At 43.0% G+C, this 26228-nt stretch overlaps 1 pseudogene; it reads right to left on the bottom strand.

The window, feature by feature from the left end:
- Positions 1-14876: 14876 nt before the first annotated feature.
- On the bottom strand, positions 14877-15178 carry LOC147379821 (ribosomal biogenesis factor-like; annotated as a pseudogene).
- Positions 15179-26228: the final 11050 nt, after the last annotated feature.

The following is a 26228-nucleotide window of genomic DNA, read 5'->3' as shown; positions in this document are numbered from 1 at the left end:
CTTTTACTGAGACTCTCTTTCTCTTTGAATGTCTAGAAAATGTCTTCATTTTGCCCTAATGCTTGAATGAGTTTGACTAGTGAAACAAATTCTAAGTTAGCAATTCCTTTTCCTCAGCGCTTTGAAAATAGCATTGTTGTCTGGCATGATAAGAAATTTGCTGTCCGTCTAATCGTCTCTTCTGTATCGCTAATCTTTTCTTCCATGATGGCTATTAAACCTTTTTCTTTATACTTATTATTGTACAATTTCACTTCAATGTAACCACATGTGAATTTATTTTTACTTATCTTGCTTGATACTCACCATGTACGTTTCATATGGAGACTCATATTTTTCTTCAATTCTAAAAAACTTTCAACTATTTTTATAGCTTTATTGAGATATAATTTACATACCATTAAATTCACCAAAGTATGCAATTCAGTGGTTTTTAGTTTATTCACAAAGCTATATAATCATCACCACTATCCAAGCACAGAATATTTTCAACACAGCAAAAAGAAATCCCATAGCCATCAGCAGTCCTTTCCCATTCCTCCCTTCCCCAGTTCCCTAGCAACCAGTAACCTACTTTCTATCTTGATATATTTGCCTATTCTGGACATTACAAATAAATTAAATCATGTGATACGTGAGTTTTTCTGTCTTGCCTTTTTCACTTAGCATAATTTTTTCAAGGTTCATCCATGTTGTAGCATGTGTCAAATTTCATTCCTTTTTTATGGCTGTATAATATTCCACATATCTATACTGCATTTGTTTGTCCATTCATCAGTTGAAGGACATTTTGGTCTTTACTTTTTGGCTATTACTACTAATGCTGTTATGAACATTTGTATCCATATTTTTAGACAAACATATGCATGAAAATATGCTTTCAATGTCCTTCAGTGGCATTGCCTAGGAATAGAATTGCTGGATAATACAGTAACTCTATATTTAAAATTTCAAGGAGAGGCCAAACTGTTTTCCACAGTGACCACACCATTTTAACATTCCTACTAGTGGTGTATAAGGGTTACAGTGTCTCCAAATCCTCACAAATGCTTCTTCTTTTTTTTTTTTTCTTTTTTTAAAAAAATTATAGCTATCCTAGTGAATATGAAGTGGTAATTTGTGTTTTTTTAATAATGTTGAATATCTTTTTATGTACTTACGTGCATTTATACAAGATCTTTAGAGAAACGTCTATTCAAATTATTTGCCCATTTTTCAATAAGAAAATTTGTCTTTTAATTGTTGAAATGTAGAGGTTCTTTATATACCCTGGAATAATGGTGCCCTAATACAGGGGTTTCCCTGGTGGCTCAGAGGTTAAAGCAACTCCCTCCAATGCAGGAGACCTGGGTTCGATCCCTGGGTTGGGAAGATCCCCTGCAGAAGGAAATGGTAACCCACTCCAGTATTCTTGCCTGGAGAATCCCATGGATGGAGAAGCCTGGTAGGCTGTAGTCCACGGACCCGCAAAGAGTCGGACACGACTGAGCGACTTCACTATTGAAGTACAACATTTTTTAACTTGATGAAGTCAAATTTGTCTATTTCTTATTTATCAGTTGAAGTTTTGGTGTCATATTCGAGAAACCATTGCCTAATCCAAGATCATAAAGATTTATTCCTTTGTTTTTTTCTAAGAGTCTTAGTTTTAGGTTTTACGTTTAGGCCTATGGTCATTTGGAGATAATTTTTGTTTAGGGTATAAGGTAGGGGCCCAACTTCATTCTTTCTCATGAAGATATACACATGAATTAATTTTCAAAATTTCTTCTTCAAAATTCTCTCAATTATTTTCTTATGAAATTTTTTAAAGAGATTGGATTAGAGACTCAAACTAGTCTCTATGTCACTTGGCTGCTGTTTCTTTTTTTTACTTAAAAAGTGTTTTTTGTAGGGTTGACTCTGTCGTATTTTAATTAACAAACTTTCTTTTTGTGCTCCTGTTTGCTAAATTTGTAAAGTCATTGAATAAAAAGTATATTTCCAGTATTTCTAATCTATTTTTTTCTTATTAAGAAAAAAGCCATTTAATTAATTTGTTTTGAATATGCAGTATAGGCACATTGTACAAAATTCAAAAGACATAAAACATAATGAAGAAGTTATTGGCTTTTTAAAAACACATCTGTTCTTGTTCTATTTTTGCCAGTTTTTATTTCTTAGTTTTGTATCTGTGTAATGCACATTATTCACAGAGCTAGATGAGTAGTGGGAAGGATAGGAGAGAAGCCCTGACAGTGAAATGACAATGGGAAGGAAATAGGGAGGGTTTGGGAGCAGTGAAGAATTCAGTTTGAAGGGAGCACAACCTGTGCACTGAAGTCTAGTGGGAGGCAAGGCTGGAAAGGTGGGTTGGGGACAATCTGTGGACTTTGGAACAAAACGTGAGAGAAGGTAAGTTGAAGATTTTGAACACTACTCTCTTAACAATGTCGTCTTTGAAGATGTTTTTCAGCAAAAAACACAATGAACACTGTGCTCTCCGTCAGTCAGTTAGTTCAGTCACTCAGTCGCGTCCGACTCTTTGTGACCCCATGGACTTTAGCATGCCAGGCCTCCCTGTCCATCACCAACTCCCGGAGCTGGCTCAAACTCATGTCCATTGAGTCAGTGATGCCATCCAACTACCTCATCCTCTGTCGTCCCCTTCTCCTCCTGCCTTCAATCTTTCCCAGCATCAGGGTCTTTTCCAATGAGTCAGTTCTTTGCATCAGGGGGCCAAAGTATTGGAGTTTCAGCTTCAGCATCAGTCCTTCCAATGAATATTCAGGACTGATTTCCTTTAGGATGGACTGGTTGGATCTCCTTGCAGTCCAAGGGACTCTCAAGAGTCTCCAACACCACAGTTCAAAAGCATCAATTCTTTGGTGCTCAGCTTTCTTTATAGTCCAACTCTCACATCCATATATGACTATTGGAAAAACCATAGCTTTGACTAGACAGACCTTTGTTGGCAGAGTAATGTCTCTGCTTTTTAATATGCTGTCTAGATTGGTCATAGCTTTTCTTCCAAGGAGCAAGCATCTTTTAATTTCACGGGTGCAATCACCATCTGCAGTGATTTTGGAGCCCAGAGAAATAAAGACTGTCACTGTTTCCGTTATTTCCCCATCTATTTGCCATGAAATGGTGGTACCGGATGCCATAATCTTAGTTTTCTGAATGTTGAGTTTTAACCCTGCTTTGTGCTCTAGGAAGTACTACACCGTGGTCTAGGAAAGTTAATACATTTCAAATAGCCCAAAGGGAGAAGATTGGTAGTCTACGCTCATCAAAAGCTTTCTGTCTCAAGTCAATACTCTCCCCCTTGTTCTACCTTGATCTCCTTATTTATTTTTTTAAGTCATTTATTGATTCTAATTAGGAAAGCAATGATCTACATAGTTGTTAGTTTTCTTTTAACCTCTTTTAGCAGGCCTATATCGGAGAAGGCAATGGCACCCCACTCCAGTACTCTTGCCTGGAAAATCCCATGGATGGAGGAGCCTGGAAGGCTGCAGTCCATGGGGTCGCTGAGGGTCGGACACGACTGGGCGACTTCACTTTCACTTTTCACTTTCATGCATTGGAGAAGGAAATGTCAACCCACTCCAGTGTTCTTGCCTGGAGAATGCCAGGGACGGCGGGGCCTGGTGGGCTGCCGTGTATGGGGTCGCACAGAGTCGGATACGACTGAAGCGACTTAGCAGCAGCAGCAGACCTATATACTGATTCTAAGTCAGATGTTTCAGATATTTCCCGCAAAGATTGATTTTTAGTGTCAGTCTGCATTAAAATATTCCGTTTTGTTGCCCGCTCCTTAGAGTTCCCTCTTCCACCCTGGGTGTGGAAAGGGGCCATCCCCCGAAGGCACCTGGCTCCCTGGGTTTGTAGCATTCTCCCGCCAGGGGGCAGCAGCGCCACACTTCAGATTCTCAGGGAAGGGTTGGGTGGGGTGGGGTGGAGTGCCTTGTGGGGAGGAGCTCATAGAAGGAAACCCATACAGACCGGAAAAAGTTAACTAGTTCCTCGTCCCATTTCAGAGCTAAACCCACAAGCTGCCGTGGGTTGAGCCACAGTCTTTTCTGTAAAGCTAACAGAATCTTTTCTTCTGGAGGGAGGAGGATGCTCTTAATACTTTTGAGGACCTTTTTGTTTGTTTTTTAATCCCTTTCTCCTATTTCTGTGTCCTCTGCTTTTGCTAATTAAAGTTCTAGTTCCTCCAGCTTTCCTTTTCCATTCTTTCCTCCAGCTTCCCACCACCATGCTTTATGGGTCCATGTAGATACTCACCTCCTTGACCGGGTCACTCTGGGAAGAAGAGATACAGTGTGAGGGAGGAGCAAGCTGTCTGGCTTCCTGAGCTCCTTGCCTCTCCAGGGACATCATTTTCAGATTAGATTACCAATTACCTCTGTTCAAAGGCCTCTGGCGCTCTCTTACACATCGTCCTGTCCCATTCACTTGTGATCCTCTGCCTGGAAAGGATGAGAACAGAGGCACCACCCTTGCAGTCTGGCCTGTAATGGCCTACACCTGCATGCCACGGTGGGAAGGAAGACCTGGGGGCAGAACTTGTGGAGTTAGAGATCAAGGCACAGTGATGGGGGACAGTTTTGCAAAGGTCCCAAAAGACCACGATCCTAATACCGTCTCCATGTTTTCCCCAAATCCGCAGTTGCAATGCCTTTACCCAGCATGGCCACCCTGGCTTATCACAGTGGAGGTGGTGTGGTGCAGTAGAAAGCACATGGGACCATATGCTTGATTGGACTGCTGTGTTTGGGGCAAGTTTGGGGCAAGTCACTTACCTTCAAGCCTCAGCTTTCTCATCTGCAAATGGATATTGATAGTTCTCTCTATAACTACCTTACAGAGTTGAGAGAGTCAAGTAAGATAATGATACGAAAAGGTTTTATGAACAATAGAATGCTTCCAAAACATCATTTGTTATGAGAGCACTTTGGCTTCTGTTTCATGGGCACAGAATCTGGTATTGGGACACACTGGATTCTTGAGGGTTCCAGGAGAAACAAGTCAGAACAGAACCCAGTGGGATTATTTCTGGAGACTTGGCTTTTAGCCCTCTGTGAGAGGAAGGGTGTCTTTTTTATCTTGGGCCTAGGGAAACTGACAGGAAGATTTGCCTCTAGAATTCTGGGTCTGGACAGGATCACCAAAGGGTCAGTGGTCTTAGGCCATTTCCCTATCCCTCACCTGAGGTTGCACCTAAACTACCCCAGATGGATAAGAATGAATACAGCATACAATCTGTTGGTTAAGTATTTCTGGGAGATTCCATATTTCCATATTCTCTCCTGGCAATTCAGAATCAAGTATATTTTGCAGTGAGTTCTTATTTTTATGTATTTATTTTTTTGCCTTTTTTCTGCCATTGAAGGTTTTGAATACTTTAAGGGAAGGAAAAGCATACATTCATCTTTGCATCCCATCTAAGCCCAGCACAGAGTGACCCTGGGGTCCAGTGTGTTGGGCTGAACTGTACTGTTCTGTCCTCACCAGAACTAGGAAACATGCTGATCACTGTTCTTTGCCAGTTTTGCATGGAGTATTTGCAAAGCTCAAAACAAATACTGCAGTAATTTGACTTGCAGCTTCTCTCCTAGTCCTCCCTCCTGTGGAGACTGACCAGGATGGGGGTAGAAACTGTCAAGACTGATCTCCCTGTTTCTGCTCAAGAAATGCCTTGTGATGGCTTGGCTTGGGCTCCCCTCCCTTACTTATCAAATGAGATCAGCCACTGAAGGAAATTAGCTTCTCCAGATTGTGAGAGACAGGAAGCAGCACTGAGAAGCAGTGTCCCAGGAGGGAAGCCGGAGAATGAGCTCGAGGCCAAGCCCAGTTAGTGCCTGGTCCAGGCCCCTTTCCCTGAAGCCCTATCCTGCCCTCACCACTTCCAGACCCTTCTCTCCTTTCCCTGGGTCCTGGCAAGTGAGGCTGAAAGAGACTGTAGAAAACATCCAGGCTAGCACTCCCAAGTCTTCCAGCCTGTGTTTGATGCTTCCAGAGCTGGGAATTTCACTGCTTCCCCAAGGAATCAGCTCTATTTTTGCCTTTCATCCCGTTGAAATCTGCCTCTTCCAGCATCTCCTCTGGCCCGCCAGAACCTCTCTCCTTCCTCCATGGGAGAGCCCTTCAGTTAGTTGCCTTACCCTCCAGTCTGACGCCCCAGGGGACATCCTGATAAAGACATCAGTTTTTCAGAAACTTACCGTCCCAAAGGGCATCCAAGCTGGAACCTAAACAGGAAGGAAACGCTGAGAACAATGCTGTTGGTGGTCCCTTTCCTCGCCTAGGAGAACTGATGTTTACTGTGACCTTTACCTACTGTCTTTGCTCCCCTCCGTGTGCTCAGTGTGTTCTGCAAGAATTTTTTCCCATTCAGTTCACTTTATTAATTTTTGCTAAAATATTTAAAAGTATATTTTAAGACATCATTACATTCTGCCCCTAAGTACTTCAGTATGTATCTTTTTTAAAAACAGTGGAACAATAACTTTATTTTATTTTTAATAAATTTTAAAAATTGAGGTAAATAGTTGATTCACAATGTTGTGTTAGTTTCAGGTGTACAACAGAGTGATTAAGTTTCATATATATATATGTATATATTCCTTTTCAGGTTCTTTTCCCTTATTGATTATTACAAAATATTGAGTTTAGTTCTCTGTGCTATACAGTTGGTCCTTGTTGGTTATCTATAGTAATATACCTATGAATATATAGTAGTATACATATGTTAGGGCTTCCCAGGTGGCTCAGTAGTAAAGAATCCACCTACAATGCAGGAGACACAGGAGCTGTGGGTTCAATCCATGCTTTGGGAAGATCCCCTGGAGAAGGAAATGGCAATCCACTCTAGTATTCTTGCCTGGGAAACCCTATGGACAGAGGAGCCTGGCAGGCTACAGTCCTTGGGGTCACAAAAGGGTCAGGCACTAAGTAGTGACTAAACTACACCATACATATGTTCATCCCAAAGTCCTAATTCACACTCCCATTTCTTTCACCTTTGCTAACCATACCCTTATGGCAGATTGTGAAGAAGAACTAAAGAGCCTCTTGATGAAAGTGAAAGAGGAGAGTGAAAAAGTTGGCTTAAAGCTCAACATTCAGAAAACTAAGATCATGGCATCCGGTCCCATCACCTCATGGGAAATAGATGGGGAAACAGTGGAAACAGTGTCAGACTTTATTTTTCTGGGCTCCAAAATCACTGCACATGCTGACTGCAGCCATGAAATTAAAAGACGCTTACTCCTTGGAAGGAAAGTTATGACCAACCTAGATAGCATATTCAAAAGCAGAGACATTACTTTGCCATTTAGTCAAGGCTATGGTTTTTCCAGTGGTCATGTATGGATGTGAGAGTTGGACTGTAAAGAAGGCTGAGCGCCGAAGAATTGATGCTTTTGAACTGTGGTGTTGGAGAAGACTCTTGAGAGTCCCTTGGACTGCGAGGAGATCCAACCAGTCCATCCTAAAGGAGATCAGTCCTGGTTGTTCATTGGAAGGACCAATGTTGAAGCTGAAACTCCAATATTTAGGCCACCTGATGTGAAGAGCTGACTCATTGGAAAAGACCTTAATGCTGGGAAAGATTGAGGGCAGGAGGAAAAGGGGATGACAGAGGATGAGATGGCTGGATGGCATCACTGACTCAATGGACATGGTTTTGGGTGGACTCTGGGGGTTGGTGATGGACAGGGAGGCCTGGCGAGCTGGTTCATGTGGTCTCAAAGAGTCAGACATGACTGAGTGACTGAACTGAACTGAAAATATAAATTAACTTTTAATCTAATTAATTATGAATATCTCTGTTAGACACAATCAACAGAAAATGAAACAGACAACTGCTTATACTGAAACATTTAAAAATTTGTTTTTACCTAAAAATTAAAAAATAAAAATCTTCTAGATGAAATTAAGGCCTGTAAAATTTGAGTAAGAAAATCTGGACTTGATCGAAACAATGGCTGTAAAGGAAAATCCACAGTGGGTGTACCACTTAAAGCATTTTCCGTTGCAAGGAACAGAAAGTTCAACTGAACTGGCTAAAAAGGGGCAGTGGAAGGGGATTTAATGGCTTGTATAATAGTAAAATCCATAACTAGCTCGTTCAGATGTAATTTAATCAGGGCTTCCATTCAGTTTCCACGGAGGCCTATAGGTCCTGTCGTCCTGTATGTGGTGGCTTAGCCCTCTACCAGGATTCTACCTCATGGCAACAAAATGGCTGCAGTGCTTCCCAGCTTCACATCTTCATATCATACTAGTCAATGGAAGAGAAGAGAACTGCTTTCCCCAAGTGAAGTCGCTCAGTCGTGTCCAACTCTTTGCGACCCATGGACTGTAGCCCACAAAGCTCCTCCGTCCATGGGATTCTCCAGGCAAGAATACTGGAGTGGGTTGCCATTTCTTTCTCCAGGGGATCTTCCTGACCCAGGGATCGAACCTAGGTCTTCCACATTGCAGGCAGATGCTTTAACCTCTGCACCACCAGGGAAGCCCTTAAATACAAGAATACAGTCTCTCAGAAAACCTCCTATAGAGACACAGAACTTCAGATCCAAGTACTAACATCAAAGATTTCAAGGGAGGAAAGGAAGCCAGGTTGAAAGAAGAAGGGGGAGGAGCCGGGAGAGGAGGGGCGAAAGGGGTGGCCTTACAGACATCTCCTGCCACCTACAGATACCCAGGCATTATGGGACTTTTCCCTGGGCCTCCAGAGAAGGGAGGACTGGAACTCGGCCCTACCAGAAATCAGACCAGACCAGAACCAGACAGTCTTTTTCCAACTGACCTGAATTAAGTCACATCCTACCCCCTGCAATAACAGTTCACTGGAGTTGAGGTTTTGCTGATGACCCCTGACTTGAGCCATGGTCCTTTCTTAAGCCAGTGATGGATGGGGTTAGTTTTCCTCACGTCTCCTGCATTGGCTGGTGGATATATGGTTCCCAGACAAAAGTTGGGGTACTCATCAGGAATTAGGAAATGGACGGGGGATAGTGGGAAAATCACAATGTCACTGAACATGGCAGATATTTTAGTAAAATTTGATATAGACCTGATACAGATAAAGAAACCAAGACATGAGACAAAACTAAATTTTAAAGTATAAATGGAAGATAACTGATCCTTTAAAATTATGTATTTATTTATTTGGCTGCACTGGGTCTTTGTTGCTGCGCAGGCTTTTCTCTAGTCATGGTGAGTGGGGCTGCTCTTCATTGCTGTCCCCAGGCTTCCCACTGCGGTAGCCTCTCTTGCAGCAGAGCACAGGCTCTTGGTGTGCAGGCTTCAGGAGTTGTGGCATATGGGCTTAGCTGCTCCACCGCACATGGGATCCTCCCAGACCAGGGATTGAACCCGTGTCCCCTGCATTGGCAGTCGGATAAAAGAATTGATTCTAGTGAAAAATATTTCAGTTGAATAAAGCATATTTTATTTTAAAATAAAATAAAAATGGATAAATATGGAGATGTTGCAAATGAGTGTCATAGAAAGACACTCATCATCACCTGATACTTGATCATCTTGATCAAGAAATTAAATTGATTTGATGGTGTTTGTTCCAGAAAACACATTCCTGATGAAAATTAACCTATGTTGGTATTATTTATTTCAATTGCTAGTATTGAAAAACCTCCTTGGGGACAAAATGGCAGGGACAGAAATATTCTTTAGCCTCCTAGTGACGACTGCCTTTTTGAGGTGCCCATGAGCCATCTCATCAATATTCCATTTTGGTTCTGGGACCGGCAATAAATTCAATGGCTGTCATATGTGGAAGTGAATTTGCTCATTGTTTTGAAAATTGTAATAAGTGTCTGTCTCCAGAGGTTTGTCATTTAGACAATGCCTCAAGGATAATTCAACTGGAAGACTCCTGATACTCTGGAAAGTAATTTGTCTGGTTAGATTCTTGGAATTCATAGAGAAACACTGGGAGTGTCTTTTACAATTTTCCCTTTCACCTAGGATAAACTTCTCCTCTGGGCCTTTCTGTTCTAAGAACATTCCCTGTGACACAGAAAACAGAAGCAAAATACAAATTAAGTTCCTCTTTCTCTCTGTCACCCACCAACATGACAACATTGACCACAATTATCGTATCCCTTTTTTGCTTCGAATATGACTTTATGAAGCACTTTACAGGCCTCAATTCACGAGAGGCTTTCACTTTCTCAAAAGCACATCAGGCAGTTGTTCCACCTTCTTGTACTCATCATTGTTTTTGCTCTGCCCTGTCCATCTTAGGCTTACTTTCTCTCACAATCAAATAAGCAAACCTATATATATATATATATATATATATATATATATATATATATATATATAAAACTGTGTGATCTCTTTAAGTCCCTTCTCCTTTTTCACTGATTTGAGATTTCACAGGTAAAGGAGATGTTCTTAAGAAGATATACCAAATTCTTGAGCATCTTTCTCAAGTTTTAAGCCATGGAAATGGAAAAACAATTCTTTTAATTGTTAAAATCTAGGGAACACATGTAACAGTGTCCTAGCATTTCTCTATCACAAACTTTAAGAAGACACAGTTGCTCTTTCCCAAGGTTCCTGTCACTTCCACTCTGCCAACCAATTCCTCCTTTTGGCCAAATTTAGGTTCAGAGTGGCAGTTCCCCTTATTACTTCCCCTGCTCTTTGGAAGATGAAATTGTCAGCAAGCAATAATATCAGCTAAGGTCTACTGAGCTCTTGACATGTGCAAGACACCTTTCCTAGGAGGAAACTGAGGCCCAGAGTTGCCTCAGAACTTGCTCAGGTTCATCCACCTGGCAGGGGCCGGAGTCTGACTCCAGAGCCCACGTTCTGTCCCAGGTTAAAAGTGCATATCGCCTGGTCTAGTTTGAGCTGTGTGGACTTCTACCCAGCCCAAGGAAGAGCTCCTGTCAGCATCTCGCCTCCACTTTTGTGGAGGCTCTCCACATCTCGCCGCTTTTGTGACGTGGAGAGGCTTTGCTCCATTTCCTGCATCTGTTGTGGGAGCTGTGGTAATTCCCACCGCAACATCCTTTCTGGATCTCTCCCTTCCTTCCACCCTCAGCTTTCGCTCCTTGTGACCTACAACCCAATACCCTCTTGGTTGTTGAGTTTTCCTTAGTAAAGCCCTTACTAGGGTTACCGAGCAGGGTTCCTTGGTTTCCTCCCAGGATGTCCACATCCTCACCACTCACAAGTCACTCAGAGAGGCTTTTCGTAAACACCTTTGCTCCCGCTGCCTGTGGACCATTTTGCACTCATTACAGACTTTGCTGCCAGAAGCATAATGGTGGCATGTCCCTGGGGGCCATCTGCTGTTGGTGATGGGTTTCTAAACAGAAAATTTATCTCCTGTGGATCCTCCTTTTAACCCCTGGAGAAGGAAATGGCCACCTATTCCAGTACTCTTGCCTGGAAAATTCCCTGGACAGAGGACCCTGGTGGGCTATAGTCCATGAGGTCTCAGAGTCAGACAAAACTGAGCACACGCATGCACACACTCCTCTAAACATTTCTGCTCTTTTTATTTTATTTTTTTCTAAATTTAGGTCACCTTTGAGAATCCCTCACCTTTTGGGTTTTTTAAGTTATCTTGTTTCAATTAAACTGCTGCCCAAGCCTGCTTTCCTTTCCATAGCCATTGAAAGTATATCTGACTTTATCCTAAGTAAAAACCTAATAATCATAATAAAAACAACTAACACTTATTGAGTCCCTAAAATACATCAGGCTTTGTTCTGAGAGCTTACAGTATTAACTTATTTAGCTTTCTCAGAACAATTCTATTAAGTAGCTACCATTATAATCAACAAATGAGGAAACAGAGGCGCAGAGAAGCCATACAGCTACAGAGCGGCTCATTTCTGCTGAAACCTAACGTGGAACAAAGCCTATATGGATCTGTTTCTTTCACAAACTTCCGTTAATTATATTCAGCTAATCTGTATGATTGAAGGGATCCTAAGATGAAAAAAGTATCATTTCATTGAAATGGCCTTAAATTCAGTGTTACCAAATTTAACCTATAAACCACTATAGAGAGTATATCAGAGAGCATTATTTTTCTGTTAACAATTCCAATTATAGTATTTGTTATTAAACTTAATATAGAATTGTAGTTTCAGGATAGCTTAAGTAGTAATTATAATCCAAACTATAAACATTTCTATCACATAACCATAAACTAGCCCCCTCAATTCTTATTGTTAAAATTTGGGTTCACATTATTTCACCTATAAAAATATATTGGTTATTAATTTTTTCACTAATATTTTTTACATGTTTCAAATATTTCAGTTTTTCCTGTATTATTATCAAGTTTGGGGCCTCCATTTTACTCCTGTTATGTTATGTGTTTCCAGGTCTAACTTATCCTAAAGTATACCCACCAAAAAACATCATCTCAGAATAAAAGACACTACTGTATCTGAAAATAATTCTATCACTCTGTTCCTTGAGTGAGGCTTCCTGGGTAGCTCAGCTGGTAAAGAATCCATCTGCAATGCAAGAGACCCTGGTTCAATTCCTGGGTTGGGAAGATCCCCCTGGAGGAGGGCATGGTTACCCACTCCAGTATGCTTGCCTAGAGAATTCCCACGGACAGAGGAGGCGAGCAGGCTACAGTCCATTGGGTCGCAAAGAGTCAGACACGACTGAGCAACTCAACACAGCACCTGAGTGACATCCTTCTAGGATGGTGGGTTATAATTTTTGACTTGTGCCAATTTAATTGCAGTTCTGGTTTCCCTGGGAATTCATCAGCTTTGCTCACAGCTACAGGTAATGTCTTACTCTAACAAGACTTGTTGCTGTCACTGCTTTATGCAAATTCCAGAAAAAAGCCTGTTTTACTTTTCCAAATCCCAATATCTCCTTGTTGGTTGTTAGTCACTCAGTTGTGTCTGACTCTTTGCAACCCCATGAACTGTAGCCCACCAGGCTCCTCTGTTGATGGAATTTTCCAAAGAATACTGAAGTGGGTTGCCATTCCCTTCTCCAGGGGATTTTCCCAACCCAGGGATCGAACCCAGGTCTCCCACATTGCAGGCGGATTCTTTACCAGCTGAGCCACAAGGGAAGCCCAAGAAACTAGAGTAGGTAGCCTATCCCTTCTCCAGTGGATCTTTATGACCCAGGAATCAAACCGGGGTCTCCTGCATTGCAGGCATATTCGTTGCCAACTGAGATATCAGTGAAGCCCCAATGTCTCCTTTATGCCCCTGCTTCTCTCCTTTGCCCATCACCTTTTTCAACTTTAAGAGTTTTTCTGTATTTTCTTTTCCCATTTGGAAAATGAGTTAGAGTTCCTGACTGCAGGAAATAGAAACTGATTCTGGCTCACTTGAACAGGAACGAAGTTCTTGGAAGGATCGAAGGTGGATGCAAATGTGAAGGCTGACCATCCAGAAGAGCAAATGGGCAGCACCAGAGAGAGGTGGACAGCTGTAACCCATGGTCATGCCACGGGGACAGCCTGGTTGGAAGGCTGCATCACTGCAGCTGCAGAACCCTGTCCCTGGCGCTGTGGCCACTACTGCTCCAGATACCACGAGCTGCGGCTGCCACCCCGAAACAGTCAGCTTCTTTACATCACTTGCTCCAGACCCATGGTTCTTGGTGCAGATTCAGATGGTTGAGCCTGGACTGTGCAATTGTGTTCTAATTTCCAAGGGATATGGCTCTGTTTCCTACCAAGACCGTGCAAGAAAAGTTTCTCCTAAACAGAAAGGGAGTTTGGATACGAAGCACTCCTCAAAAATAGCCCAGCAAATATTGACTATTACAGAACCAAGTTCTAGGTGTAGAATCCTCTTTTTCCCAAACAGAAAAATTATTTCTGCTCTCAAAAGGATGAGGGCCCCTTTCTCTTTAACAAAGAATACCAGCTGCCCAAAGTGTTCTGAAACATACAATTAATTTAATTTATATATTAAACGTATATGTATTTGTATACTTATATTTGTCTTTACATTATACTTACAATATAATAATTAACACACAATAATAATATCATTAATATATATTCATGATCTTCTTGTGGGATCCTAGTTCCCCGACCAGGAATTAAACATGTACCTCAGCATTAGAAGCACAGAATCCTGATCACTGGGCCTCCAGGGAATTCCCAAATAATTGTATTTTAAGTAAGAAATCTATAACTTCAAAATCTTTAAAACATTTAAACAGGTGTTAGGGCTTCCCTGGTGACTCAGTGGTAAAGAATCAGCCTTCCAGTGTAGGTCTGATCCCTGGTCAGGAAGACCCCATATGTTGTGAAGCAATAAGCCCACGCACCACAACCACTCAGCCTGTGCTCTAGAGCCTGGGAACCATAACTACTCAGCCTGAGAACCTTAGAGCCTGTGACTGCAACAAGAGGTCCCTGCAACAAGGAGCCAGAAGAGTAGCTCCTGCTCGTCACAACTGGAAAAAAGCCCATGCAGCATCCAAGACCCATTACAGCCAAAACTAAATAAAATTTATAAAGTAAATAAAATAAACAGGTGTTAAAGGGAGAGTTCAATAATATTGAAATCTTTTTACTTCGAAAAGCTAAATATATATCATATATATATATATATATGAAACACTCAAAAGCTACAAAGGGAAGCTCTGCTCAAATTTAAGAGAGTGTAGTTAAAAGTTTATGTCACTCTGTCACTTAGCATAATCTTTTCAAGACAAAAGATGTTGATATTTTCTCTTATATCCCATCTGCTTTAGAGTGCAGTAGTCAGGAAACATGGTGTTTTACATAAATGTATTTTCCAGATAACTGGAAAGTATCGATTTAAGCATTAATTTTTTTAATGCTGATTTTTTGTATAAAACATTTAATTTATTCATCTTTTTGATGCATTACCAGTGTATTACAACTGAGGCATTAATCTTGTGGCTTCATCAACATTAACTAGTACGTTTTCATGACACTGCTGAGAAATCAGCTGTTTCTGCAGAGGTTCAAGGGAAAGGCCTTCTGAGAAGTTTGCAAGTTCCTTTTGTATGTTTACAAAAGATGTACTCACTCTGTTAACTTTTTCATCATTTACAATGTTTATCTTCTTAAGGTTAGTGGTAAATGGTTTTGCTTTATTTTTAACCTTAAAGGTTTTTGGCTGGCTATATGGAATACATTCCTGGACTTCGGCCCTCCTAGTTTTTTCTTGGCCATTGTCAGGCCTCCGACACCCTCCTATAGCTTCTCAAGTTCCAGGTGACACCATCTGTGCACACAAGATCCAGGCTAATTTTTTTTTTCCCCACTGTGCAGCTTGCAGGATTTTAGTTCCCTAACCAGGGACTGAACCTGGGCCGAGGCAGTGAAAACACTAAATCCTGCCTATGGGACTACCAGGGAATTTCCTAAAAAATTCTTAAGTTGTATGAGATTCTTATACAAGAAATGGAGACTATAGATTCCGTTTTTTTCTAGTTTTATTTATTTTATATAAAACATCTGTTGAGCTATGACTCATATTTGTTGTTTAGTCACTGAGTCATGTCTGACTCTTTTGTGACCCCATTGACTGTAGCCCGCCAGCTTCTTCTCTCCATGGGGTTTTCCAGTCAAGAATACTGGATTGGGTTGCCATTTCCTTCTCCAGGGGATCTTCCTGACCCAGGGATAGAACCTGTGTCTGCTGCATTGGCAAGCAGACTCTTTACCAATGAGCCACTGAGGAAGCCCAGCATCACTCATATACTAAACACATATTAAATATATGATTCAATGTCTTTTAAAAAGCATATTAACAGAGTTGTGCAACCATCACCACAAACCATTTTAGGACACTGTCATCATTTCAAAAGGAAACTCCATACCCATTGGCAGTCTCTCCTCAACTTTCCCCAAATCCCCAGACTTAGGTAACTACTAATCTTTCTGTTTCTATAGATTTGCCTATTCTGGTCATTTCACATAAAAATAATCATAATATGTGGTCTTTCACGACTGACTTCTTTCACTTTGTATAATGTTTTCAAGGTCCATTCATGTTGTAGCGTGAATCAGTACTTCATTCTTTTTTATGGCTGAGTAGCATTACATTGGAGAAGGCAATGGCACCCCACTCCAGTACTCTTGCCCAGAAAATCCCATGGACGGAGGAGCCTGGTGTGCTGCAGTCCATGGGGTCGCTAAGAGTCGGACACGACTGAGTGACTTCACTTTCACTTTTCACTTTCATGCATTGGAGAAGGAAATGGCAACCCACTCCAGTGTTCTTGCCTGGAGAAGCCTAGGGACGGGGGAGCCTGGTGGGCTGCTGTCTCTGGGGTCTCACAGAGTCAGACACGACTGAAGCGACTTAGCAGCAGCAGCAGCATTGCACTGGGGGCTTCCCAGGTGGCTCTAGTGGTAAAGAATCTGGCTATTAATGGAGTTAGCATAACTCCAATGCAGGAGACACAAGAGACTTGTGTTTGATCCCTGGGTTGGGAAAGTCCTGTGGAGCAGGAAATGGCACCCCACTCCAGTATTCTTGCTTGGCAATTCCATGGGCAGAGGAGTCTGACCGGCTAGAGTCCATGGAGTCACAAAGAGTCAGATGTGACTGAGTGAACACAGAACACAGAGTTTCATTGTGTGGATATATTGTATTTTGTTTATTCGTTTATCCCTCAGTGGATATTTGGGTTGTTCCCACTTATTGGCTATCATGAACAATGCTGTGATGAATATTTGTATGAAGATTTTATTGTGGACATATGTTTGCATTCTGGGGGAGTCCCTAGGCATGAAATAGCTGATTTCCCTGATAGCTCAGTTGGTAAAGAATCTGCCTGCAATGTGGGAGACCTGGGTTTGATCCCTGGGTTGGGAAGATCCCCTGGAGAAGGGAAAGGCTACCTACTCCAGTATTCTGGCCTAGAGAATTCCATGGACTGTATAGTCCATGGGGTTGCAAAGAGCCGGACACAACTGATCAACTTCTACTTACTTACTTATGCTAACTCCATAAGGAGCTGTCAAACTTTTCCAAAGTTTCTGCATCAGTTTGCATTCCCATAGGTGGTGTGTAAGGGTCCTGATTTCTCTCCATCTTTGCCACTACTTGTTATTTGTCTTTTTTCATTTTATCCATCTTTGTGGGTGTGAAGTGGTATCTGATTGTGGTTATGAGTTACATTTCGCTGATGACAAATGATGTTGAGTGTCTTCTCGTGCTTATCACACATTTCTTTATCTTCTGGAGAAATGTATGTTCATATCCTTTGCCCATTTTATAATTGGATTTTTGTCTTTTAATTACTGAGCTGGAAGATCCCCTGGAGAAGAAAATGGCAACCCACTCCAGTACTCTTGCCTGGAAAATTCCATGGACAGAGGAGCCTTGTAGGCTACAGTCCATGGGGTTGCAAAGAGTCAGACAAAACTGAGTGACTTTGCGTCACTTCAAGAATTCTTTATATGTTACTCTGTTCTTGATAACTTAGAGCCTTCTTATGGGCATCAACGACTGAGGTTCACTGTGATACAGAGGAGCTTTCATGGGTTTATAGACTCACGCGTGTTGTCTGATCTATATTAAAAGGCAAGGCGAGGGCTTCCCTGGTGGCTCAGTGGTAAAGAATCCGCCTGCCAATGCAGGAGACACAAGTTTAATCCCTGGTCTGTGAATGTCCTACATGCCATGGAGCAGCTAAGCCTGTTGTATCGATCCTGTGATCTAGAGCCTGAGAGCCACAACTAACTAGTCCACTCGCTGCAACTACTGAAGCCCGCAGGCCCTGGAGCCCGTGATCCACAAGAGAAGCCCTCACACCACAACTGGAGAGTAGCCCCCATTTGCTGCAACTAGAGAAATGAAGCAGTGAAGACCCAGCACAGGCAAAAATAAATATTTTTGAAAAGGCAAGGTGATGCTATCAGAGAGAACTAAAAGGCACTTAGAAGACCTTGTCCTTATATATTCATGTATGTCTTTCTTTCCTACTCTCTCTGCTATCACCTCTGTTCACAGAGCTGTAAATTTTTATGACTGATTACTCTAGGCAGAGGCCCAGAATACTCAGCTTCTCCCATGAATGAGGTGTCTGGGCTCGGAGACAGCTTTCTGCTGTGTTTGGGTAATTCTGTTACCTGGGAATCTGACTTCCAGAGGAATTAGAGGCATTTTACATAGGGGAGGATTAATTGGGACAGGTTTTGAGGAGGTGATCATTAGTGAAATGGAGAAGGAAATGGCACCCTACTCCAGTATTCTTGCTCCCCAATAAGGTAGTGATGATAACCTGGCAGAGGACAGCAGAGTCCTGTAGGAGGGAATTTGCGAGATGTGTGTGGGAACTGCCTCACTGGTGCAACTGACGTTGGTAGCTATGGCAAGAAGCAATGGAGAGGAAGAGACTCCTTCAGAGTGGTGAAGGCTCTATACCCAACTCCAGAACTCATTGCCAGCCTGATAACAGTTGATCAGATAGGTCAGGCTTCCTCTGGTTTGATGGGGTAAGGAAAAAAAAGATTGCTCCACCCTGTTTCCATCTTACCACCCTCCCTGCACTCCCCCACCCAACTCTGTCGACCCCGCCCTGCCCCCAACTTGTGGCTAAACTGCCCAACTGCCAATTAAAACCCACACTTCCCAGCATGCCTTGCACCACCCAGAACCCCAGTCCCCACCATTCATTCTGCTCCCCTGCTGAAAGCAGCTCTAGCAAATAACCTGTCAGATTCAGGGCCTCTTGCTCTCACTCTCGGAGGGCCTCGCCCCACTGCCTGCCTTGACTGTGGCTAAACCTGCTACCACTTGACAGCAAACCACACTTGACACCGGCACAGGAAGGAGAACGGGGCCCACTGCCCTCGGTCTCCACCAGATCAACAAGCTAGTGCTGCTTCTCCCACAGCCGCTGCTTCTGAGCCCTCCACCCTTCTTTCCTCCCTCCCAGAGTCTCAGGAGACCCAGGGGGCTCCTTTGTGGTCTTATCACTGACATGTAGAGCTTCTGGGGATAGGTGGGTGAGAAATGTACTGAGGGGCTTTGGACCTGCACTCTGTGACAGCTTACACCTTGCCTCAGCACCAAGGCCTCTCTGATGTCAGTCACCCAGGCCTCCTTCTCCCCCAGGCACTCCTCTACAGGATCCTCAGGACCTTGCTTCTACCTCCAGGCCTGCAGCCCTCCCTGATCCAGGAAACCCACCACCACCTTTTGGCTTCTTTTGCCTCCAGAACCTTGCCTTATGGCTATGCCTTTCATCCTGCCGCCATTCTAGAATGTCACAGCAGTTGGGAAACATGGCCATGCTGTGGGACCAGCCAGCTTCAATTCTGATACAGGTGCACAATTCTGAAATCCAAAAAGCTCCGAAAATTAGAGGCTTTTTGGTGAATTTAACACACTCATTTGGTTGCAAAACCTGGCCTGAACCAAGAAAAAGCCTATTTTGTTCACTTTATCTTTTGTCCACTTAATGCAGAGTACATCATGAGAAATGCTGGGCTGGAAGAAGCACAAGCTGGAATCAAGATTGCCGGGAGTAATATCAATAACCTCAGATATGCAGATGACACCACCCTTATGGCAGAAAGTGAAGAGGAACTAAAAAGCCCCTTGATGAAAGTGAAAGAGGAGAGTGAAAAAGTTGGCTTAAAGCTCAACATTCAGAAAACTAAGATCATGGCATCCGGTCCTATCACTTCGTGAGAAATACATGGGGAAACAGTGGAAACAGTGTCAGACTTTATTTTTTGGGGCTCCAAAATCACTGAAGATGGTGATTGCAGCCATGAAGTTAAAAGACACTTGCTTCTTGGAAGGAAAGTTATCACCAACCTAGATAGTATATTCAAAAGCAGAGACATTACTTTTTTAGACAGGTCCATCTAGTCAAGGCTATGGTTTTTCCAGTGGTCATGTATGGATGTGAGAGTTGGACTGTGAAGAAAGCTGAGCGCCGAAGAATTGATGCTTTTGAACTGTGGTGTTGGAGAAGACTCTTGAGAGTCCCTTGGACTGCAAGGAGATCCAACCAGTCCATTCTAAAGGAGATCAGTCCTGGGTGTTCTTTGGAAGGACTGATGCTAAAGCTGAAACTCCAATACTTTGGCCATCTCATGCGAAGAGTTGACTCATTGGAAAAGATTCTGATGCTGGGAGGGATTGGGGGCAGGAGGAGAAGGGGATGACAGAGGATGAGATGGCTGGATGGCATCACTGGCTCGATGGACATGAGTTTGAGTGAACTCCGGGAGTTGGTGATGGAGAGGGAGGCCTGGCTTGCTGCGATTCATGGGGTCGCAAAGAGTCTGACATGACTGAGCGACTGAACTGAACTGAACTGAACTATGAATACTTACTTAGGTTTGTGGCCAAAATGTTAGTGTTGATTTGAGGATGTAGTTCTAGATCCTATTGGAAGAATTATGTAATATATGGTATATATACCATGACAAACTGGGATTTTTGAAACACTTCTGGTCCCCAAATTTTATGTACTGTAATGCCATACAAAATAGAACTGGATAATCAACCGAATAGAATTGGGTAATCCAAGTGACAATAATATAGAGCCAATCAAAATCATGTCCATGAAAATTTAGGGACATCGGAAATGAATTCCAATGTATTGCTATAGATTATGTATGTAAACTTACAAAAGAGCATGTGGAATGTGATTTCAACTTAAAAAAAAAATTATTTATTTATTTTTGGCTGTGCTGGATCTTTGCTGCTGCTCAGGCTTTTCTCTAGTTGCAGTGAATGGGGGTTTCTCATTGCGGTGGCTTCTCTTGTTGCAGAGCACAGGCTCTAGGCACACAGGCTTCAGTAGTTGTGGTTCCCGGGCTCTAGAGCACAGGATCAATAGTTGTGGCCAAGATGCTTATGTTGCTCCGTGGCATGTGGGATCTTCCTGGATCAGGGATCCAACTCGTGTCTCCTGCATTGGCAGGAGGATTCTTTACCACTGAGGCACCAGGGAAGCCCTCAACATTGTTTTTTAAAAAAGCATATAGCACATTCATGAAAAAATGCTTGACCTGCAATACACCATGTTAACAGTGAGCTGTCTCTGTGGTTGATTTTCTTCTTTTTAGCCTTTTCAGCATCTATGTAATACTTTTATAATCAGAAATTTAAAAGAAACCAAAACCATAGCTATTACTAAAAACAAGTTGGTACTGACATTTTCTACCGTGTGATCAATCTGAGCCCAATTTTCTTTTTGGTAAATTGGGACCATCAGTACCTACTTAATGGAGTCGCTGAGGGACAGCACATGTACCTGGCTGGAAGGTGGCTGTGACTGTGGGCTTTGTGTCAAGGTGCCTTTCTCCTCCACCTGGTGAGGGTTGCCCACTGCCATTATGCAGTAGTGCAGACCGAGTCCCCCACATGTTGCCTATGGTCTCACGAGTGGGTTCTTACGAACAAGGATGATCGACAGTCCTTTTGGGCCTGTCTCTCCCTCTCCCTGTCACATTGCCTTAATATCTGCCACATGCAGAGGCTTCGCCACTTTACCAAGGTTAACCCCCTCTTAGAGACTTGATCCCATCTCCACTCATCTCTCCCTAGCTTGTTCTGCCAAGGAAATAGATATATTTACATGGCACATCACAGTTTATCAAAGGTGTTCACATACTGATCCTTCCCTTTATGACCTTGATTCTTTTAAAATTTAATTTATTTTTATTGAAATACAGTTGATTTACAGTGTTGTGTTAGTTTCAGGTATCAGTACAATGATTCAGTTTTATATGTGTATATATAATTTTTCTTTTTAAAATTGAAGTATAGTTTACAATATTATGTCAGTATCAATTGTACAACAAAGGGGTTCAGTTTTCTATATAAGTATATAAATTCTTTTTCAGATTCTTTTCCATTATTGGTTATTACAGGATACTTGAGTATAGTTCCCTGTGCTATACAGTAGGTCCTTGCTGTCTACCTATTTTACATGTAGTAGTTTGTACATGTTAATCCCAGACTCCTAATTTATTTCCCTCACACCCCTGTTATTCTCTTTGATAACTGTAAATCTGTTCTCTGTCTGTGAATCTATTTCTGTTTTGTAAATAGGTCCATTTGTATCATTTTTCAATTTCCACATTATATATATATATATTCAGATTCTTTTCCACCATAGATTATTACAACATATTAAATGTAGTTCCCTCTGCTATACAATATGTCCCTGTTGTTTATCTATTTTATATACAGTAGTGTATATGTGTTAATTCCAAACTCCTAATTTATCCCTCCTCCATTCTTTCCCCTTTGGTAACAGTTTATTTTCTATGTGTGACCTTAATTCTTGAAAGAGCATTTGTCTCTCCCTGGGCTTATTTTCATACCTTGTCACTGATTAACCAACATGTGGCAACCTGGCTCCCTGACCCCATGACTCTGCCACACTGTTCTTTTTAAGAATGTTCTTTCATTCATTCATATAGTCAACATAAATTTGTAAGCATCCAGTATGTATCAGGCTCTGTTCTAGGCACTGGGATACAATAGCTAAAAACAAGTTTCTTTTCCTTAGAAGCACACAGTCCAGTTGGGGAGGCAGACAATTGGCAAGTAAATATATAATATCAGTCAGTGACATGAATAAAAAATGTTCTGAAAAAAATATTAAGTGAGGGGAAAGTGATGGAGGGTGTATGCGGGAAGGCCTCTTTGAGGGAGGTGACATTTGAGCAGAGGCCGCAAGGAAGTTAAGGAGAGAACTATTTGGATATCTGGGGAGGGGGAGAGCATTCTGGACCTAGAAAAGAGAAAAATGGCGAAGACAGAAGCCCGCTTGGTTTAAATGGGCTTCAAGGATGACCTTGTGCTTTGAGTGGAGTAAATGATGAGGAAAGTGATATGAAATACATGGGAGCAGAGACGTGACCAGATCATGCAGGGCCAAGAGCCCATGATAAGGACTGGGATTTGGATTTGTCAATTAAGAAAAAATGATTTCTCAGTGACCAACATGTTTCTCTGGAGAAGGTGATGGCACCCCACTCCAGTACTCTTGCCTGGAAAATACCATGGGTGGAGGAGCCTGGTAGGCTGCAGTCCATGGGGTTGAGAAGAGTAGGACACGACTGAGCGACTTCACTTTCACTTTTCACTTTCATGCATTGGAGAAGGAAATGGCAACCCACTCCAGTGTTCTTGCCTGGAGAATCCCAGGGACGGGGGAGCCTGGTGGGCTGCCGTCTATGGGGTCGCACAGAGTTGGACACGACTGAAGTGACTTAGCAGCAGCAGCAGCAACATGTTTCCCAAGTCCTCAACTTCTCCAACTGCTGTAAGCTGAATTCACTCAAGAAACCTTCACTGAGCACCTACTAGATGCTAGACTAGGTATTGCTGGGGAAACGTAAAAATGTGAATAAACCTAGTCCCAGTCTGCCAGGGCTCACTGCCCTCGGCAAGGGCAGATTGGTGTGTAAATGATGAAGCCCCCTGCGCAGCACTTGACAGAACCATGAACAAAGTCCTGTGAGGACACAGGAGATATCATCATCACTCCTACAGTCTCTCCTTGACCTGGCCTTGTCTCATCATCTAATCATCGTCTTCCTTATCTCTTCTTCGCTCTTTGACTAACTGCTCGGTCCTGTCTCTCAGGGATTCAGTTCAGAGGCCACCTCTTCCAGAAAGCGTTCCTTGAAATCTCTTCCTCCCATGACTCTCCCAGCACCTTGTTCCTGTTTTTCCATGATTTTCCTCCATTCTGCCCTGAACTGGACCACAGTTAGATGTGTGTGCCCTTCTCTCTCAGTGTCTTACTGCTGGCCCCGCCCTGGCACTGACATTATAGTTCTATAAGCATCTTGTTATCTTTGTACAATATGAAATCTTCATCATATGTTGATACGGTCAGTGTTTACAGAAAAGGAAGAGGTAGTGTGCCCCCAGACATCAGCCACTGAAATTAGTGACGGGGGAGGCCATAAGCTCGTTATCCTGGGAGAGTTTTGTGAACTGGTTAAGTTCCTACCTTCCTGGGCAACAGGAAGCATGAGGAACTGGCCTCAGGACTGGAGACCCACCCCCTTGCCCAGAAGGTTAGAGAATAGCAATAAAACGTGCCCAGAAGGACCCTCAGCCAAGTCAGCCTCACTTGCCTTCAGTCTTTGCTTTGACCCCTAACCTCTTCCAAGACTGGCATCATGAGGGCTTGAGTGGTACAAGTGTGGGTGGTGGCCTCTCCTCTTTCTGTTTTTGATTTTTAGTTCTTAAAAACTACATTCCAAATGAGGGAAATGAAACTACCGAAGACTCTCCCCCAGCAGCCAGCTGACATGGGGCAAGAGAATAATTCCCAGTTAAGGCCCCAAAGGAAATCCCCTCCCTGTCATGTGCTGAGGCCAGGAGAAGTGGGGGAAGCCCTAGCTCACTGCTTGGCCAGGCCCAGTCACCAAGGTGAAGGGCCAGGATGCAGTGGCTGTGCTGTCTGTGGCCAGGAGTAGAGAACCCAAGGCCAAATGGGAAACGCCACACGTGAGAGTGAGGTGACTAAGACTTCGGCCTGAGGTGAGCTGCCAGTTTCAGGGAGGACCCAGCCACTCCACTGCTGGGCACACTGGATTGTTCTCTGCTCCCACAGACACATCTGCAAGAGGGAAGCTGGCCCCATTTCTCCCACTGAATCGTTTGAACACTTGGCCCCAACTCAGATGTGTCTCCCTTCACAGTCTCTGCTGTAGGTCTCTCCCCTCTGCCCCCTGCCCCTCAGTCTTGAATAGTACCTGGGTAGAATCTGAAAAGCAGTGGGGAGAGAAGAAGCCAGAGTACCTTTAATCTCTGAGAGACTGCAAAGTTCTACCAGTGACATTATTATAAAGCTTAGTTTAACAAAGAAGGGGGAAACAAGAAACCCTCAGAAGGCAGTGCCTAGAGAATCACCAACATGGTAGGTTTATTGCTTTCCTTTATTCTTTCCTTCTCTGCCTTCCTTCCTACACCAAATATTTACTGAGCCCTTTTCTATGCACTGGGCATATACTTTTTGGAATAACCTATGACCCCTGTCTCAAAGAGTTTGTAGTGAAGTTGGGGAAACAACATAGAAATCCTAAATTCACAATAAAGAAGTATCATGAAGCCAGTGGATATTTAGACACATGTAACACTTGGGACTATGTGTTCAGAGGAAGAGGTAGAGGCTTCACAGAGGAGAGGAGCTCAAATTGTGCTTTTGAGATGGGAAAAGTTGGAGGGGGCGTGTCTGGGAGGAACCCTCCAATGAAGGGAGTACAGAGTGGGGAGCATTTGCTCTGTGTTTAGGGTTGAAACCCACTGTGGATCATGTGTTGAAGTGTGGGAGGTAACAGTGAAAAGAATCTGGAGACAAGATTGGACTGAAAGAGGCATCTGGACTTTCTCCTCCAGCTGGGAACTGCCCAGCTCCTTGCTTTCACCTAGGTCTCCTTGGAGAACCTGTGTACTGCTTGACACTGAACCTGTCTTTGTTATGGTTGGGTGGGCAATGGGTACAAATGCCATGACACAAGGAGCAGGTTCAAAGAAAAAGGTACATGGTCCCCCAGACTCTCATCATCCCATGGAGAGATGTGCATGGCCAGGCCAGTGCTGGTTGCAGCATGCGTTGTGTTCTGGAGGAAGCAGCATGGTTGGGAGGGGCCCAGAGCACCCATTCACGCTGGAGAATCCTGAGCTGCACAGTCAGGGTTACAGCCTTGCTGGTGTGAAAAATGTTCGTTTCCAGCTGCACATCAACATTGTTTTTGGTTGGAAGTCTTACAGGACTTCTTGCTGAGTCAGCTTGTGGCTAAATTTAGAGGGAGAACTGGCAACAAACTGGTTAGTCTCCACACATCCATCAGGATCACTGGTTTTCTAAGTTCTTTTGAAGGGTAGCAGCTGCCTTTCTCAAAAGAAATTCTCTAAAGAACCTCAATGTATAAAATATTTAAAAGTGGAATTGCTGCAGATAGGGAGGGAACAGAGTGCCCAGAATCCTACCAGACAGTCCTTAGGAACCCTGAACATACTGAACCTGGTTTTAAGCTGCTGATCCAGGTAAGAGGCAATGGCAAGCCATGAAAGGGCTGTAAGCAGGGAGTGAGATGAACCAATATGTATTTTAGAAGGATGCCCGTAGCTTCTGGGTGGACTCTAATTTGGAGGCAGGGATCCCAGTTTAAGAAGCTACTGAAATGATGCAGACATGAGTTAAAGAGGTCTAGACCCAGGGCACTGTTATCAAGGATTACAAGTAGGTTTGGATTCAAGAAACTTTTTTGAGTGAGA

The sequence above is a fragment of the Bos grunniens genome, chromosome 1 (assembly GCF_055505025.1).
Source record: "Bos grunniens cultivar Pamir isolate PY7600 chromosome 1, Bosgru_T2T1.0, whole genome shotgun sequence".
Classification (NCBI taxonomy): domain Eukaryota; kingdom Metazoa; phylum Chordata; class Mammalia; order Artiodactyla; family Bovidae; genus Bos; species Bos grunniens.
Note: the sequence above shows the minus strand (reverse complement) of the source record. Positions and strands in the feature narration are given on the sequence as shown.